The sequence below is a fragment of the Symphalangus syndactylus genome, chromosome 13 (assembly GCF_028878055.3).
Source record: "Symphalangus syndactylus isolate Jambi chromosome 13, NHGRI_mSymSyn1-v2.1_pri, whole genome shotgun sequence".
Lineage (NCBI taxonomy): Eukaryota > Metazoa > Chordata > Mammalia > Primates > Hylobatidae > Symphalangus > Symphalangus syndactylus.
Window position 1 is genome coordinate 87,370,127 of NC_072435.2, and position 20,163 is coordinate 87,390,289.

At 41.6% G+C, this 20,163-nt stretch overlaps 1 long non-coding RNA gene across 1 annotated transcript in view; it reads left to right on the forward strand.

The window, feature by feature from the left end:
• LOC129460299 (uncharacterized) overlaps nt 1-20,074 on the forward strand; it is a 91,467-nt gene extending 71,393 nt beyond the window's left edge. The window contains exons 4-7 of the long non-coding RNA XR_010114894.1: nt 4,764-4,959; nt 6,430-6,522; nt 16,716-17,001; nt 17,961-20,074. This is a non-coding gene — a long non-coding RNA (uncharacterized lncRNA). The remainder of the gene's footprint in view (nt 1-4,763; nt 4,960-6,429; nt 6,523-16,715; nt 17,002-17,960) is intronic.
• The last annotated feature ends 89 nt before the right edge of the window (nt 20,075-20,163 follow it).

Genomic DNA, 20,163 nt, shown 5'->3' on the forward strand with positions numbered 1-20,163 from the left:
TACACCCTACCGTATACTATTTAAGCTTTTTACATGTCTCTCTGTGAACCACAGACAAACCATTCATGAAATGATCTTTATGGGGAAGGCATGACATGAGTCAAAAGGAAGAGTCTTAAGAGTTGAATCGCTGAACATCATACTATTGTAAGCCTGAAGGGGTGGTTTGGTTTAGGCAGCCCAGTAACCCTGGAAAAGACTCGCAAACTGTTGTCTATGCACCCAGATCTTCCTATCCTAGTGTGGGAACATTAGTCTCTATGTGACTCAGCAACTTTTTGCTCCTACTGTGCACTCCACCCTTGTTATTCCTTCTTTACATATGGAAACACTTATCTCAAAATTCAATAGTTATGAAACTTGAAACCTGCTTCAATATTTTATTCAGAGTTATGTATTTGACCTTCAGGAATTCCATGTTAACTTTCTGCTCAAAGACCAAGGAAATATCTAATTGATTAATCAAAAGGCTCATAATTAAATTCATTTTTTTCCTGAATCCATATTGGAGAAACAAGAAATAGATGACCTAAAAAAAATCCTTGAGTGGATGTCTCACCAGCTAGGAAAATTCCAAATAAAGTTTGCTTTGTGTCCAAGGGCCGAAATGAGGTGACTATAATAGAAGTGATAGCAGGGAGCAGGTTGCTGTTCTGACCTTGGTCTGCCCAGTCTGCTGTAAGCATGGCCATCATTATACAGAAGGTCCAATCACATCATGTGGGCAGAAACTAGACATTAACTTCAAGTTTTCTTTCCAGTTTTTATTTCTAGTATGCCATTCTTCTCCTGGTATAATGACATAATAGCACATGAATGGACTTTACTTGGCAAACCAATGATTCCAAAAATTATTTTCAAAAGTTATACAGTAACCACAACCACAGTGGTCCATCACCAGGACAATACAACTTCAAGTCTCTTTCGCAACTCCATGAGGGGAGGGGAAGGGTGAAGGAGTAATCACCTTGTTCTGCAGTTTCCTAGTCAGGCACCTAATATTCTCATTCTACTCAGTCTGTCTCTCATTCTCTCTCTCTCTCTCTCTGTCTCCTCTCTCCTCTTTCTCTCTGATCAAATGAGTTACTCTAGCCTCCTCTAAGGTCTTTAGATTCTGTTGCAATCAGAAAACAGGCTTTGGAATCTCTGCTTCAGTACCTTCATCTGAATATTAAAAAAAGAAGCAAAGTACCAACTGTCACTATGTTTATAAAGCAAACTATCTGAGAAAATAATAGAAGTTTATTGACATAGACAAACAAGGCTACATATAGTGGCTCTGATATATTAAATATTTTTATAGTATACTCATATTTAAACATATATAGTCAACCAAATGCCAAAGGTCTTATTAATTAAGCAAAAATCAGAAAGCATATTATTAAATTTTAGTGTGACAAACACCATAACACAGGAAGGTACCACAGGGATGAGATTCAGAGGACTAATTGAGCAAAGAGATCTAGAAATAAACTTTATTTATTTATTTATTCTTTTTTTTGAGATGGAGGCTTGCTCTGTCACCCAGGCTGGAGTGCAGTGGCGTGATCTTGTCTCACTGTCAACCTCTGCCTCTCAGGTTCAAGCGTTTCTCCTACCTCAGCCTCCCGAGTAGCTGGGACTACAGGCGTGCACCACCACATCTGGCTAATTTTTGTATTTTTAATAGAGACGGGGTTTCACCATGTTGGCCAAGCTGGTCTCCAACTCCTGACCTTGTGATCCACCCCCCTCAGCCTCCCAAAGTGCTGGGATTACAGGCGTGAGCCACCGTGCCCAGCAGAAATAAACTTCTTTATGGAAATAAAATTGAAAAAAGAACATTGCCAAATAAAAAATTTTTGCACCACACACTTGTTACAAACAGCCAAGATGTTATTCAAGACTATTGCAAAAGAGGAGAGGGATTGAACTCAACTCCTAATTATTGCAAAGACAGCTGGAGATTTATACCCAATGAGGAGAGCGAGGAGGTCAGTGGATCAACAATTGGTAAGGATGAGAGATTCTTGAAGGACTTAGCAGGACTATTTGCAAAAATGGGGCTCAACAGGCCAAATTAGAAGCCTAGACTAGACGAGAAGAAGTTTCAAAGGACCCTGACTAAAGTTGGCACAGAAGAGAGTCTTTGTCACTGTGCAGGTGATGGATAGAAACAGAAACTAAAAGCCACTGTACTACACAAAGTTGGAGAAAATTCTCTTTGTGTTTAATTGAGTTTAGGGAGATAAAAAGCACCCTGGTGAAAGGGACCTGCCCACCACATAGCCTAGGGCCTCCCAGAGTATTTGGAATGGAGCATGACATTCTAAGGACATCGGGAAGTGTTTACTGAGAAACCTGAGTGAAAGTATGCCTGAGTCACATGCGACAGCAATCATGAAGTCAGGAATTTATGGAACTCTTAGTTCATCCACTCAACATTCACTCAGAAAGTAATTATGGAGAGCCCAAATGTATTTATGGACAGCCTATTATGTTGCAAGCACTGTCTTAGGTGCTTGAGATATAGCAATGAAAATAACAGAAAGAAAATTGTTCTCAGGGAGCACATACTCATATGGGAGGGAAGAGACAATTTAAAAAAACAACAAATAAATAAAATAGGCAGTTAAATGAATGCCATGGAGAGAAATTGGTAGCGTGGGGGTGTGGTGTAATTTAAATAGGGTGGTGAGATCTCAGTAAGAGGGTGACATCTGAATAAAGACCTAAATGAAATTAAGGAGTGAACCCAGTGGATATTGGGGGAAGAAGTTAATAGAAGCAGTTGGCTGCTTTGTGAACGAATCACTGAGTTAGGGTATAGGCTGTGACTAACTGCCCATCTTCCCTTCTTCCTTCCCTGGCTCTCTTCTAGTTATCCCTCAGGTTTTGACTTAAAAAGCTCTTTTGGAAGCATTCTCTGTTTTCTTCTTGTCTAGATTACGAACACTTTTCTGTATCCCCATAGCATTCTACTTCCTCTATCAAAATAGTTATTACACTTCATCATATACATTTCTTTCCATATTACTCTATAAGGACTAAGAAAACCTTCTTGTGCCACTCAAAATTATATCTCTGATATCCAGCACAAAGCGGAGGCAGAATTATGTTGGGAACCAGACTATTTGGGATTTATATAGTGGCTGTACCACTTTCTTAATACGTGCCTGTGGGCAAGTTACTTGGCCTTTCTGTGCCTCAGTTTCCTCATTTTTAACAATGGGAGTACAGATCTAGCAAGTGCCTGGCACAGAGTAGATGCTTGATATAGAAATCTAACAATTGCTACTTCCTCCAGAAACATTTCAGTCCACAGGGAGCATTGCATTGCCTTCTGTGAAGGTCAAAGAAAGTGTGGCCCAGTGAAATGAACATGAGTTTTAGATTCAGATAAAGCTGAGTCAGTTTGAATACTCATATCCAATATTTTGTAATTATATAAATGGGTATAAAAATCTTTATTTCAAAAGTTTGTTGAGGATTAAAAAGAGACAACACACACAGGGGCCTAGCATACAGCAGGTACCCAACAGACGCTTACTCTGCCATCTTCATTACTCATATCTATCTATTATTATCCTTCATTTGCACTTCACTGTCTGATATCTTATAAGCATCTCTTGTGGAGTCATTTAACTTTTCCTTACGCCCAAATTCTGGCTTCCCCAGTAGAGTGTAAGTTATTTGGGGTAGAACTATATGTTTCACTTCTCAGAGATTCTCATAATGCCTTGCACAAGACCATTCCCAGAGTAGGCACTCAATATGAATTGAATGAATAATAAATAGGAGAAAGAGAGCGAGAAAGAGAGGGAGAGAGGTTTTGATAAGTCAAGGGTTATATGAAGAATAGACCTAGGAATGGTTCATGGAAATCAATGTAAATGACTCTTGCAAATGAGCAGACTGAAATATATTTAGAGCTCCCTTAGGGGAAAAAAATTCATTTCCATTCCTAGGATAGATATTTATCTGTTCAGAATCCTTCAGATAGAGTCCTGCCTGAAGAAAGAGGTAACCTCTCAAATTCTTTCTTGACCTATTGTATATATTCTCTCTCTCTCTCTCTCCCTATTTCTGTGTGTGTATGAGTGTTTTTAAAATCAATGTATCAATAAATTTAGAGCGAAGACAACATGATTGTCTGAATGAGATGCATATTTTTCCACAGGGTACAAGTAAAATATTCCAAGATATAACACAGCTAGAGTTCAAAGTATTACTAAGAAAAACTAGCTATGTTTTTATTAGATGAAAGAATCTCACTGCAAATAAACCAATCTGCTACTTTAATACTAAACAGAAAAACTTTGAATTATGCAAAAAATGCACAGCTTCTGATGATTATAAAATGCATTACTAAAGGCTATGATGCATCATTTATAGGCTACTATTGGAAATCTGAGCTCTGAGAGATGATTAGTTTAAATAACTATAAGGGAAAGTGGCTTGGCATATGAGGAAAGATACCTATTTCATAAAATAAGCCCACCAAATTTGAGACAATGAATTAAATAATTTACAAATCTGCTCAACAAAAGCATAGGTAAAAAGAAAGATCTATGAATCCTTTTATCAATTGCTTCTTAAGTATTTGTTTATTTTTAATTAATTTAATTTTGTCACTCTGTCTTCCAGGCTGAGTGCAGTGGTGTGATCATAGCTCACTGCAGCCTCAACCTCCTGGGTTCAAGCGATCCTCCCACCTCAGCCTCCCGAGTAGAGGGACTACAGGCATGTACCACCACACCCAGCTAATTTTTTATTTTTTACAGGGGAGGTCTCGCTATGTTGCCCAGGTTGGTCTCCAACTCCTGGACTCAAGCAATTCCCCTGCCTAGGCCTCCCAAAATGCTGGGATTACAGGCGTAAGCCACCGTGCCTGGCATCCCCTTAAATATTTAAATACAGCAGTGTCTCTCACTCTCAGAACCAAGGACTGTTGGAATATCCAGAGACATCGTTTCAGAGGTAATGAATTTTGTAAATTTTATTTATTTTTTGCATGTTAACAATATATATTTTTAAATCTTGTACAGTTTTAACAACAAAACTGTATTAATTTTCTATTACTGCTCTAACAAAGTACCACAAACTTAGTGAGTTAAAACAACAAAAATTATTATCTTACAGTTCTGGAAGTCAGACACCTGACACAGGTTTCACTAGACTAAAATCAAGGTGTCAGCCAGCCTGGGCTTTTTCTGGAAGCTCTAGAGGAGAAACCACTTTCTTGCCTTTGCAGCTTCTAGAGGCTAGCTGCATTCCTTGGCCTGCAGCCTTCTTCTTCCTTCTTCAAAGCCAGTGATGAAGCACATGTCTGACTCTGCTACCATCGTCACATCTCTTTCTCTGACCAAAGCCTGGAAAGATTCTCCAAATATAAGAATTCAGATTATTAGATTGGGCCCACCTGAATAATCTCCCTGTTTCAAGATCCTTAAACGTAATCACATCTGCAAAGTTCCATTTGCCATATAAGGTAACATGTTTATAGATTAAAATATAGATGTCTTTGGGGAGCCATTATTGTGCAAAACGCGAGAACTCTCACCACTTACAATTGGAACAAAAAAAGAGTTTCTTGGAATAATACTTTAGCTTTATAAATCAGCATTTTTCAAACTGGAGTCAGTAGACATGCAATCTTGAATATCTATGATATTTTTAAGATGTTTCTTTATTTGAGGAACACAGACATTTAGTTTTTTCTATTAGTTCTAGACCTGTTGTCTATTCAGAGATAAGATTCCCATAGGAAACAGTTAATTTTTTCAGCTCTATCACCACAGACCTCATCTGATAGGGATGCCGTCTTGCAAATATATACTTTGGGTTCAAGAGGGTCTGTGGTAAAGGGTACATAGCATTATACACAATGTATTCTCATTTCTGGAAAACCAACTCAGTAATCATTTTTTACTCCAGTGTATCAGTATCATCACTACCTGGTAGAAAGATTCCATTAGACAACTCTTCATAGAATAACATAGGAGAAAGACTCTTACCAAGGGACTCTGAGCCTGAAAGAACTCACTTTTCCTGCTCTGTTCTTTTGCTTCTTTATCATACAGAAGAAACAGGACATCTTTGCTCAATCAACATTAGAAACAAGCAGTTTGCCAAGTAGCAAGTGAAAGGTGTTATAAGCAGGCAAGGAACAGTGGGGATTGAACTTCTGGGGAATCTCTGGACTTCCTGATATTCTGAGTCCTTGTGAATTTGCCTTTTTTCTTTTCTTTCTTTTTTTTTTTTTTTTTTTTTTGTTAAGATATAGGGTCTCCCTTTGTCATCCAGGCTGGAGTGTAGTGGCAAGACCATAGCTCACTGCAGCCTCGAGCTCCTGTATTCAAGTGATCCTCCTGCCTCAGCCAAGAAGCTGTGACCACAGGTGTGTGCCACCCCACCCAGCTATTTTATTTTATTTTTTTATTTTTTTAGACACAGGGTCTTTCTTTGCTGCCCAGGCTGATCTTGAACTCCTAGCTTCAAACAATCCTCCCACCTCAGCCTCCCAAAATGCTGAGATTACAGGTATGAGCCACCACACCCAGCCTATGAATTTTTCTTAAGAGAAAAATTCTACTATTCATGGGATTCTCAAAAGTATGTTACGCCCAAAAAAATTAAGAACCACTGTTCTCACATGAAAAAGAAAAAAAAACTAACCCAAGAATTCTTAGAGATATGATAATCAACCCATAAAGTGGAAAATGAGAATGATTGGCAGGGAAGTGGAGAGGGCAGAAGGCATATTTATATGTTCATATGAGTAAAAAAAGTTCACTAAATCATTGTTTCAAGAATGACTATGAGCAGGGAAAGCTCACAGAGACTTTTTTCATCACTAGTTGTCTTCTTCTTTTCTACCACATTGCACAGCCCAGCACAGCCACCGGATCCTCACAGCAACATGGAACTTGGCTTTTGCTTTTGATTCTTGACATCATTCATTATTGTGTCTTCAAGTGTGGGGTCACTGCATTTATAAAACATGAGGAGTGCAGATGTTCTAAAGACACATTTACACACACACAAACACACACATGCAGACTCACAGCCTGTTGTAAAATGAGTTATTGCTATTTACTCACATCTCCCCAAATGCACTCTTCCTGTCAAATTAACCCAAAATAGAAAAAAGAAAATACCACTCTGAGATACTTTTTTACAGCTCATTTTTAATGATTCAGTTTACCACCCCCAACAGCAGCAGTAGCCCCAGAAAAGAAGAAAGTGCATTACTGGCCAATGTAATGGAACTCTACCCCAGAAACAGAAAGGGTGTGAGACCAGTTTTCTGTAAACATTTACTCACATTAACCTATGTTTAACGTGTCGAATGCCAAATTCTACAACTGAGTCAACATATGCTGATCTCTCATTGTGTCTTTTTATCACTTTTTCTCACATAAATAGTTTGGGTTTCCAAATCTCTGCCATTCCATTATAAATACAGCTCATTCATGTTTTGTTAAAAACACTTCATGTTACTTCTCAGGTTCCAATTACCCAACAGAAGGTGCATTGAATTTGCCTGGGAAACAGGGACAATGTCTGATTGTAAAAGTTTATGGCATTCCCTCTCTCCCCTCAGAGTATTTTAGACATATAAGAAAGTTAAACCCTGGGGGGAAATATAAACAAGCTGCTTGGAATATACACACAATTATATAACCTATTTGTAAAAATCGCTACCACCATCTTGCTAGGCAGTAGAAAAAGCAAACATCTATCCCTACATAACTTACACAGCTATTCTTTTCTTCATCTCCACCAATGGCTAAGTGGCCTAAATGATAACTACATCACATCATTTGGCATAAACATACCAAGTTACTTACTTATTCTAATACATACTTATTCTAAGTATAAAATTGTGAGAGTGCATTTGGCTTTTATTAATAAGCAAGGCAGTAAATATTAGATAACATCAATAGCCTCACAGAAAATGACAATACCAAAATTCTAAGAATACCCCAGCAAAAATATATATTTAAACAATCTTTTTTGGTGATTGGAAAAGGCATTTAATTCCCTAGAAAGCAAGAGACTTCATCATATATACATACACATATACATATATATGCACACACACATATATATACACATACACACAAACACACACACACGTATCTCACACTGGATCTTGCACCTATAAGTACCTCATACATTCAACAAAATTGATTATATAATATGAGCGAGAGGAAAGAATAAAGGATTTGGACTCAAACGAACCCATAATCTGGATTAGAATTTTATATTTGCTACTCACCAGCTGTTTGTTTGATTTGGGACAAAAGATGTTACCTCTCTGAGCCTTGGTTGTTTTCCTCAAGTATAAATGGGAAAAAAATGCCTTCTTGTAAGAGTGTCAAGAAGACTTGCTTGTACCTAGCATATGGTAGGCAAGGGGTAAATGAAAACTGTTAGCATTAATCATGTAATTGATCAATTCATTCACCAGATGCTGAGATCCTACTCTCTCTCTCTCTGGTACTGTGCCTTGATGGAACCCTGAATATACTTTGATTTAATGCAATGGTATATATTTCAGCTCACATTTTTTTCTATTGTTCAATTTAATTTATATATATCTATCATCCATATGTAGATTTTACATATATGTAGATTTTATATATATATATTATTTTATATATATACAGTTTGTTTGTTTTTGAGCCACAGTTTCACTCCATCACCCAGGCTGGAGTGCAGTGGCACCATCTCAGATCACTGCAACCTCCACCTCCCAAGTTCAAACAATTCTCCTGCCTTAGCCTGCTGAGTACCTGGGATTACAGGCGTGCATCACACCTGGGTAATTTTCATGTTTTTAGTAAAGACGGAGTTTCACCATGTTGGCCAGGATGGTCTTGAACTCCTGACCTCAAGTGATCTACCCGCCTCGGCCTCCCAGAGTGTAGGATTACAGATGTGAACCACCGTGCCCGGCTTTATATTTTTAAATTTATCTTATTTTATTTAGAGACAGGCTGGACTGCAGTGGCATGACCTTAGGTCATTGTAACCTTGAACTCTTGGCCTCAAGCAATCCTCCCACCTTGCATCATGTGTGAGCCACCCCACCTGGCCTTAGTTTATATTCTGTACCCTCATTCTACCTATTGAAGGTACCTAATTCCAGTAAATCAAACTTTCCATCTTTTCTCTGGTGTTATTACATGATTTACAGAGTAATAAAAGGAAAGATGTAAGCTCATGGTCTGGGGAAGGAGAAAAATAAAAATTAAAAATAAACAATCTATATTAAAACAATATAATAAGTACTATTGCAGTGTGATGATATTTTGAAATATTGACACCATTTCTTATTTAGAACCCCATTCTTTTGCCCCATTTTAGTATTATGGGGTTTCGGCAAGACGGTATTATAGTAAAAAGCAGAGGAAAGGCTTTTGAGTTTCAAAAGCGTAGCCCCAAGGGAACTCAGAGACAACAAAATGGGGTTAGACAGAGACTTCCCATATGCCTCCTCCCACCCTGCACTTGTCTCACTCTCTACTAAGTAACACTGCTCAGAGTATGGGGAGGAGAAAGAGTCAGAAGAAACTGAGGAACTTAGATGCAGCTGGGTCTGTAAGGAGGGTCCGTATGCAGGGGAAGGGAGAATGACATGAACCCCCCAAAAAATGAAGAGCTCCCAGAATAGAAGAATGCAACCCCAGAAAAGAAATGTCAGCATGCTGTATCTGGGGGGCAGGGTGGGGCGGGGAGGCCTCAGACAGCCTCATTGAGTTAACAGAATGGCCTCTTGTTTCTGAGAGCAATCCAGAAAAGAGACAAGAGTCCTAGCACTCTGAACATTCCCATTTTCCAACACTGCCTGGAAATATACACTTCCATGTGCTCAGGAAGGGCACCAAAGTAGGGAGTTTGGCTGAATATGAAGGTCTTTCAAAGCTGAGAATAAGAGTGATGCTACATGGTGTCTCACGCCTGTAATCCCAGCACTTTGAGAGGCTGAGGTGGGCGGATCACGAGGTCAGGAGATCGAGACCATCCTGGCTAACACGGTGAAACCCCGTCTCTACTAAAAATACAAAAAAGTTAGCCGGGCATGGTGGCGGGCGCCTGTAGTCCCAGCTACTCGGGAGGCTGAGGCAGGAGAATGGTGTGAATCTGGGAGGTGGAGCTTGCAGTGAGCCAAGATTGCGCCACAGCACTCAAGCCTGGGCGACAGAGCGAGACTCCGTCTCAAAAAAAAAAAAAACAAAAAAAAAACTTATGCTATCGTCACCTGTCTGGACCAACAATCAAAAGAAGTGAGAAGGCAGAGAATGGGCATCAAGTGGAGGCTACCAAGAATAGGTGATGACTGAGAACACATTCCCTATCTCATTTGGGTCTGTATAAGCCCTTTAAGCTGCATGGGTTTAGACATAACTCCAGAGAAAAGATAGAAAAATACACCCTGATTTGTCTGAGCTTAGATAGCAAGAGGTAGAATGAGGGTTCCAACTGCAAATTCAATTGGGCAATAGAAAAAAATTGTGAGCTGAAATGTGTACCTATTGCAGTAAGGTCAAGGTGTGTCCAGGATCACAGAATTCCACAGAGGAGATGGAAGAATCGAAAAAGGGAGCTTAACTTTATGATTGAAGGATGAAAAGGAACTCTCTATGCAGGACCAGGAGTGCTCTGGAGAAAAGCTCTGTGCAGTGGTACAAAGGTGGGCGTGGTGAGTTTGAGGACTAGGAAGTAACTGGCTGTGCTTGGTCTTAGGGGACCAGATGCGGAGTGGGAGGAAGGGCAGCTAGAAAGGAAAACCTGGATTAGACCACGAAGACTATTATATTGAATGCCCTAGTACTGTGGGGGAAAATTCTAGCAATTACATATAGAGTGATTTAGGAGGGAGAGATGAGAGGCTTATACTAAAATTAGAGACCACAAGTCCAATCTAGCTCAGACAGAAAATGAAAACAGAACAGATGAAAAGAGAAAGCAAATGAAAATCAAGCAAAAGAAGGCATTTAATAAGTCTAGGAAGAATTAATATAAAAGAACAGGCAGAAATGGATTTAAATGACATTTGCGTCACTTACGGAAGTCCTAGTTGTGTGTCTAATTTTGATTTAGTTTTTCGAAATCTTATTAGAAAATCTTTTATAAAAGATAACAAATTCTAAAACAATGAAATAGCTACATTCCGATTTGGTATTTCTGGTTAGATAGATATCCCCATTTCTGTACATTTTTAAGGAATAGCTATGTGGCTAAGACACAATTGTGGTTAGCTTTGAAACAATGTTTACTTTTTCCATCAAAGTTCCATTTTCAATGAGATTTAGCTCACAAGGTAATGTTCTTTTAGGCAAGTACAAGATTTCTAAGGATTTCCTTCATTATTGCTGGGTAGATTTCTTTTTTGGTTAGGATTTTTCTTTTCTATTCTTGTTTAAAATTATTGCAATGTACTCTTCTTGTTGCACTATAGTTAGGGGTCATGTAATAAGAGGAATTCAGTGTTTCTAATGAAGATGGTGAAACATGCAGAAAGATGGATCAGAGAAGAACATCTTGTTTGCTAATTTTAATTTCTTTCCATTTTCCTACTTACATATTGCAGCTTCTCAGGTGCCTTTTAGTTTCCTGCTGTGGTACATAGCAAAATTGCTGGAATATAAAACGCTTTCCTTTGGACAGAGAAATAAACATTTAAAAAGCAAAGTTTAGTTCTTCAATGCCAGAAAACAAAGTTTAATGCATTTCATGTGTACTGCTATGTCCAGATGCACAATCAGCAAGTTCTTTCTTGCATAAACGCTGGGTTTAAACATTATATATCTCTTCATCATTATGTCAATGCTAAACCAAAGTAGAGAGAAGTGATGAAATGGCCTGACTCTCCTAATTCTAAGGCATACACATCTCAAGCAGTGTTTTCCCTAATGTTTTTCTTTATTATATTCATTTTTTTCTGTTATAAAAATAGTTTAATCATATGACCCAAAGTAAACTGGAAAAGAAAAAATGGCACTTAAAAGACTAGAATAGAGAAAGGCTGCCCGAGGCCAGCAAAACTGGGGTATAATTGATTAGAAGTATTACAACACACAGGAAAGAATATATTGTAGAAAATGGGGCTGGAACAACAGTAGAAGCATAGAAAAAAGAAAGTCAGAGGGATTAAAATAATCCCATACTAGTTGGGCGCAGTGGCACAACCTATAATCCCAGCTACTCAGGAGGCTGAGAGCTCAGGAGTTCAAAACCAGCACAGGTAACATAGCAAGACCCCATCTCAAAGAAAGAGAAAAATAATAATAATCCAATTTGATATGTAGCAATACTGCTAGGTGTCCCATGTCCTGCAAACAAGGGCAAATGGGGGAAGAGTTCACATTCAGACCTGCTGGAGGCACATTATGGGGAGAACCCACAGGAACGGCAATGGTAGCAGGTAGTGTAGAATTCTCTTGCTCATCAATTAGCAAATTGAAAAGACCGGATATCAGACTCCAGGAGAGAGACCCACAACTCTTGGGTGGGAGGCTTTTACATTACATGATTAATATTGAACCCTCTCCTTACCTGATCAGGGACCAGGAAAAAATAGCAATATGGAATAGAAGACCTGGGACTCTCAACTGATCAGAAGCTGGGGCACGAGCCTTGCAAGTGTTCTGTATAATGTAGCACAGTAGCAGCAGGGTTCACCACATCTATGTTCATGGATGGGGATGGACTCACCTCTCCCTGTAATGACGAGAACTGGGGTCTAAACCTTGGGAGATCAGTCTTGGACAATGATCCCATTCCCAACTTTGTCCATGCTGATAAAGACCCTGATTTTTGGCAGATTATTTGGCTATGCAAGATAGAGACTTCATTTCTCGAGTTTTCAATGGTGTTTCTAACAGCCCATTCCAGAGAAGCTAAGCCTCCCAGTGGACCGGCCAAATGAGGTTTCTGCAAACTTATAGGCCAGTTCCTGAACAGGGCAAACTTTTCAAGATTGTGGCAACTTATAAAGTCCCTTTGAATAACCACCTCACCTCTCCTTCCACTTCTTCAATCTTGCCTCGTGCTTTCTTTTTTCGTTTTGTTTTGTTTTTTGCTTTTTTTTTTTCTTTCTGAGACAGGGTCTCACTCTGTCACCCAGGGTGGAATGCAGTGGTGCGATCTCAGCTCACTACAACCTCCACCTCCTGGACTCCAGCGATTCTCCCACCTCAGCCTCCCAAGTTGCTGGGACCACAGGTGCACGCAACCATGCCCAGCTAATTTTTGTATTTTTTTGTAGAGATGGAGTTTCACCATGTTGCCCAGGCTGGTATCAGACTCTTGGACTCAAGCGATCCACCCACCTCGGTCTCTCAAAGTGCTGGGATTACAGGCATGAGCCACTGAGCCCGGCCATTGCCTCATGCTTTCTGTTCCAAACTTTTAACAATCACAATCATAATGGGATCCAGTCACCTGAATTGATTAGGAGTATATGATATTTCAATACAATCCATAAGTTCACAGAAGAAAAAAAGAGTGTAGGATAGCCTGTTGTGCCAGCTCTCATTAGCCAAGAACATATGGTATACAAAGAACATGGGGGCAAAATATATATACAGTGTCCTGTACAACAACTATGACTAAAAGACTATTCTGGAGTCATGCTGTCCTTGAGTGTAATTACTGGCTATACCACTTAGCAGCTGTGTGACAATGAGCAAGTTATTTGGTTTCTCTAAGCCTCAGTTTCCTCATCTGTAAAACAGGAAAAAGAACGGCACGGTCTCATTAGGTTGTTCTTGTGATTAGATCAATATAATGTATCTAACGCTCTGAGAACAGTGCCTGGCATACAGTCAGCGCTACTAGCTGTTATTCTTTTGCGAGTTGAGACAATCCCTGTAAAACACTTAGCATTCTGCCTGGCTCAATGTGTACGAACATTAGATGTTGGCCATTACCACAATTATTAGCCAGTCACTTAACATATCCTTCTCCTTGTTCAGCCAGCAAGGGGCAGGGCTGGCAGCAGCAGGCAGTAGACTCTTGCTGCAGCGGCCCTGCTGGTAAAGAGGGCTTCCACTGTTATCTAGCCGTCCTCCCGGAGAAGGCTGCCCTTGCTACTGCCCAACTCTGAAAAGGAAGGGGAATGATTTTCAACGAAGACCTTCTAGAAACTCAAATAAGAAGCATCCCTCTCCACTTTCTTTCCCTAGTCTTCAAGAAACAGACACAAGGAAGGGCCAGGAAAGCTTGTCTGAAAGGCTCTGAACAGGCTGAGACGGCACAGCACAGCCCTCATAGGCACCTCAACTGAACCACAAAACTTGCATTATTAAAATAGGCTTTCTTTTGAGAGCAGTTTTAGGATCACAGAGAAATTAAATGGAAAGTTTTCATAATCCCTCTGCCTCCACACATGCACGACTTCCCCACCGTCAACATCCCCCACCAAAGTGGCACTTTTGTTATAATGGATGAACCCACAAGACGCAGTATCACCCAAAGTCTATAGTTTACATTGGAGTTCACTTTACGTGTGCTTTCTGTGGGTTTTAACAAATATATGACATGTATCCACCTTTATAGTATCATACTGAGTTGTTTCACTGCCCAAGAAATCCTCTATACTCTGTATATTCATTCCTCCTTTCCACCTAACCTCTAGCAACCACTAATCTTTGACTGTTGATGTTTCCCTGGAATCACACAGTATCTATCCTCTTTAGATTGGTGTCTTTCACTTAGTAATATGCATCTAAGTCTTTTCTATGTCTTTTCACAACTTGGTAGTTCATTTGTTTTGTTTTTTGTTTGCTGGTTTGCTTGTTTTTGAGACAGGGTCTCACTCTATAGTCCAGCCCAGAGTGCAGTGGTGCAATCTTGGCTTACTGCCACCTCGACCTCCTGGGCTCAATGATCCTCCCACCTCAGCCTCCCTATCAGCTGAGACCACAGGTGCATGCCACCGTGCCCAGATAATTTTTGCATTTTCCTAGAGATGGGGTTTCACCATGTTGCCCAGGCTGGTCTCGAACTGCTGGACTCAAGCAATCCACCCACCTCAGCCTCCCAAATTGCTGGGATTACAGGTGTGAGCCACTGCAGCCAGCCAACTTCATTTGTTTTTATCCCTGAATATTAGTTCATTGTCTAGATATACCACAGTTTATTCATTCACCTACTGAAGGACACATTGGTTGCTTCCAAATTTTGGCAATTATGAATGAAGCTGCTATAAACACCCATCTGCAGGTTTTTGTGTGGACATAAGTTTTCAATTTCATTAAGTAAGTAAAGGAGTGTGATAGCTGGATCATATGAACCACATGCTAAGAGGATATTTAGTTGGGTAAGAACTGCCAAACTCTTCTAAAGTGACTGTACTATTTTGCATTCCCACTAGCAATGCATGAGAGTTGGTGTTGTTCCCCTTCTTACCAGTATTTCGTGTTGTCAGTGTTTTAGATTCTGTCTATTCTAATAGGTGTGTAGTGGTATTGAGAGGTGATAGCATGCTGGCAGTCCTCACAGCCCTCACTTGCTCTCGGTGCCTCCTCTGCCTGGGCTCCCACTTTGGCAGCACTTGAGGAGCCCTTCAGCCCATGGCTGCATTGTGGGAGCCCCTTTCTGGGCTGGCCAAGGCGGGAGCCAGCTCCCTTAGCTTGCAGGGAGGGGTGGAGGGAGAGGCGTGAGCGGGAACCGGGGCTGCACGAGGCGCTTGCGGGCCGGCTGGAGTTCCGGGTGGGCGTGGGCTTGGCGGGCCCCTCACTCGGAGCAGCCGGCCGGCCCTGCCAGCCCTGGGCAATGAGGGGCTTAGCACCCAGGCCAGCGACTGCGGAGGGTGTACTGGGTCCCCCAGCAGTGCCAGCCCACTGGCGCTGCACTCGATTTCTCACTGGGCCTTAGCTGCCTTCCCACGGGGCGGGGCTCGGGACCTGCAGCCCGCCATGCCTGAGCCTCCCACCCACTCCATGGGCTCCTATGTGGCCCAAGCCTCCCCGACGAGCGCCACCTCCTGCTCCACGGCGCCCAGTCCCATCGACCACCCAAGGGCTGAGGAGTGCGAGCGCACGGCGCGGGACTGGCAGGCAGCTCCACCTGCAGCCCTGGTGCAGGATCCACTGGGTGAAGCCAGCTGGGCTCCTGAGTCTGGTGGAGATGTGGAGAACCTTTATGTCCAGCTCAGGGATTGTAAATACACCAATCAGCACCCTGTGTCTAGCTCAGGGTCTGTGAATGCACCAATCGACACTCTATCTAGCTGCTCTGGTGGGGCCTTGGAGAACCTTTATGTCTAGCTCAAGGATTGTAAATACACCAATCGGCACTCTGTATCTAGCTCAGGGTTTGTAAACACACCAATCAGCACCCTGTGTCTAGCTCAAGGTTTGTGAGTGCACCAATCGACACTGTATCTAGCTGCTCTGGTGGGGCCTTAGAGAACCTTTGTGTCCATACTCTGTATCTAACTGATCTGATGGGGACGTGGAGAACTTTTATGTCTAGCTCAGAGATTGTAAAAGCACCAATCAGCGCCCTGTTAAAACAGACCACTCGGCTCTACCAATCAGCAGGACGTGGGTGGGGCCAGATAAGAGAATAAAAGCAGGCTGCCCGAGCCAGCAGTGGCAACCCGCTCGGGTCCCCTTCCACACTGTGGAAGCTTTGGTCTTTTGCTCTTTGCAATAAATCTTGCTACTGCTCACTCTGGGTCCACACTGCTTTTATGAGCTGTAACACTCACCACAAAGGTTTGCAGCTTGACTCCTGAAGCCGGCGAGACCACGAGCCCACCGGGAGGAATGAACAACTCCAGATGCACCACCTTAAGAGCTGTAACACTCACCGCGAAGGTCTGCAGCTTCACTCCTGAGCCAGCGAGACCACCAACCCACCAGAAGGAACTCCGAACACATCCGAACATCAGAAGGAACAAACTCCAGAGGCGCCACCTTAAGAGCTGCAACACTCACCGCGAGGGTCCGCGGCTTCATTCCTGAAGTCAGTGAGACCAAGAACCCACCAATTCCGGACACAGTATGTCATTATTACTCTAATTTGGAATCCCCTAATTACATAGGATGTTGAGCATATGAATATTTGCCATCTGTATATCTTCTTTGGCATGGCATCTGTTCAGGTCTTTTGCCTATTTCTTTATTGCATTGTTTTCTTGTCTGTCTTTCCCTTTGCTTTTCTTTCTTCTTCTTCTTTTTTTTTTTTTTTTTTTTAATTTTAGAGACAGGGTCTTGCTCTGTCACCCAGGCTGGAGGGCAAAGGTGCATTTCTATCTCACTGCAGCCTCGAATTCCTGGGCTCCAACAATCCTTATGCCTCAGCCCTGTGAGCAGCTGGGACTACAGGCATGCACCACCATGCCCGAGTAAGTTTATTTTTTCTTTGTTTGTTTGTTTTTGTAGAGATGGGTATGTTGTCCATCCTAACCTCAAAGGATCCTCAGCTTCCCAAAATGGTGGGATTACAGGCACGAGTCACCCTGCCTGGCCTTTTTCCCTATTGTTAATTTTAAGAATTCTTTGTATATTTTGGATAGCAGTCCTTTATCAGATATTCATTTTTCAGGCTGGATATGGTGGCTCACCCCCGTAATCCCAGCACTTTGGGAGGCTGAGATGGGAGGATTGCTTGAGCCCAGGAGTTCAAGATTAGCCTGGGCAACAAAGTGAGACACCCCACACCCCCACACCCCAGTATCTACAAATAACAAGAAAAATTAGCCAGACGTGATGGTGCATGCCTGTGGTCACAGCTATTCAGGAAGCTGAGACAGGAGGATGACCTGAGCCCATGAAGTCGAGGCTGCAGTGAGCTGTGATCATGCCAATGCACTCCAGCCTGGGTGACGGAGGGAGACCCCGTCTTCAAAAAAAAAAAGACACATATTTTGCAAATATTTTCTCCCAGTCTTGCCCTTCTCTTGATAGCATTTACATTATAATATCTATTATAACTGCTTTTCTTTTCTTTCTTTACAGCAAGCCTATTGCTATTGCTTTTGTGTCAGCCATGAAAAGAACACAAATAGATGGCAGAAAGAGAGACCACGGTGGAAGAAACAACACACACTGCAGACACACCAACTCAGGAAGGACAGAGTCACTCTCACTGGCTAAATGTGTCCAGTCCAGTTTGCTGAGCCAGTGCTTATTGGCTGACTGCCTGTGATAACAGAGCATAGGAACAATATTGATCACAGTGTAGTATGAGATTATTAAGTATAATTTATTTTAAGGAAATATTTCAGAGACAAATACCATTCTGATGAGTCAAGCACATAAAATCCATGATAAAGAGAATGTTTTGGATGGTTATGGGAGGGAGTTTCAAGGGACCCTGCCTCCTCCTGGAGGGCTGCAGTGTTGCCCTTCCAAGTTAAAACAAAAACTGCCTGGAGAAATGCAAGGGGTCTTTGTGGGGCCCTGAAGACTTCCTGAATCTGAATAAAAATGTATCTTTATTTGGTTAAGAAGACAAGAGTGCACAAATCCTTGAATCTGTCACAGAAGGAGGGTAGTCTGAGTCTGGCGTGGTCTTCGTGTACTGTGCTGAAGAACACGGAAATTTTTGAGATATTATGCACAAAAGTAGGTTTTGGGTTACCTAAGTGCACTGTTCCTGACACGTGAAATTGTACATGGAGGTAGCTTAGGTGTTGCCCAAATCATGCAGGAAGCTTGAAGAAGATACCTTACTCTCTTATGCAATGCCAAGTATCAGACACACACATCTCCAAATTTAATATAAAGTGCTGAGCTCTGATATCAATATAAAATATTAAACATATTTATAAAGGTCGCTTGCTGTTGGAAGTAACTACTTGAGGAGAGGCTAAGGCTCAAGACACTTCATGTGGGAGTGGCCATGTACTTCAGCCATTCTCCATCCAATCTACCATTAAGGAAGGGCTACACGATCTTGAAAGTGCAAGAAACAGGCCGGGCGCGGTGGCTCACGCCTGTAATCCCAGCACTTTGGGAGGCCAAGGCGGGCGGATCATGAGGTCAGGAGATCGAGATCATCCTGGCTGACACGGTGAAACCCCGTCTCTACTAAAAATACAAAAAATAGCCGGGTGTGGTGGCAGGCACCTGTAGTCCCAGCTGCTCGGGAGGCTGAGGCAGGAGAATGGCGTGAACCCAGGAGGCGGAACTTGCAGTGAGCCGAGATCGCACCACTGCACTCCAGCCTGGGCAACAGAGCAAGACTCCATCTCAAAAAAAACAAAAAAAAGAAAGAAAGAAAGAAAAAAAAGAAAGTCCAAGAAATGAATCCCCAGAGCTGCCTTCTAACTTCAGGACACTCTATGCTGACACTATTGTAATGTCACAGAGGCTAATACAAAAGAGTGAAGAGCTTCCATTCTCCCCTAAACACATAGAAGCTTTGCTACATGTGCTCCTGGAGCCGGCTTACAACTCAGTATCCCCACTGCGGGTGGCATATTGACCCAGCAGAGATCCTGAGGTGTACCCTTTCTTTGTCTCTCCTCCTATAGGTTATCAAGTAGAGGAAACAGTAAATTAGAAGCATCTGAGATCGATCACATCAGCTTTTAAGAAGCTTGCATTTTAATTCAATATAATCCATAGGTTCAGAAAAATGAAAAAAAGAAACTCGCATTTTAGGCCTATACTCAATGCTGGCCCTTATGCCAAGTATCAACAGCCATAATAAAGGCCAAATACTCCATTTTGACTTCACTTTAACAGACTGTATTTGTCATTCTGATTTTTTACCTTTAATACATCTTTAAAAATACCCTGAAAAATACACTGAGTCATAGCCCATAAATTAGAATGTAATCTTAAAAACCCTGAGTCTAATCTCTTCATTTTAGAGAAAAGTAAACTATATTCGATGGAGATGAAATGCTTTTCATAGGTTTTCTGTGATAGATCTCACTCTGCCAAGGATCTCATTTAAGCTAAAAGACATGATATGGTACAGTCTTGCTGTTTTTGCTATCCAAAAATCCATTTACCCTTCTATTGGGCCTCAGTTTTCTCAAGGGAACTCTTGCCTCCCTTCACCCCACTCCTCTGTAAACTATGCACCAAAATGGACACATAGATAGATACCCTCTCAGTCTGTGCCATTCTGGTATAGTAAGTGATGCAAACATAAAACAATCAGCACATGGCATTTGCTCTGACCATAGTGATTGGTGCAGAAGTGGGC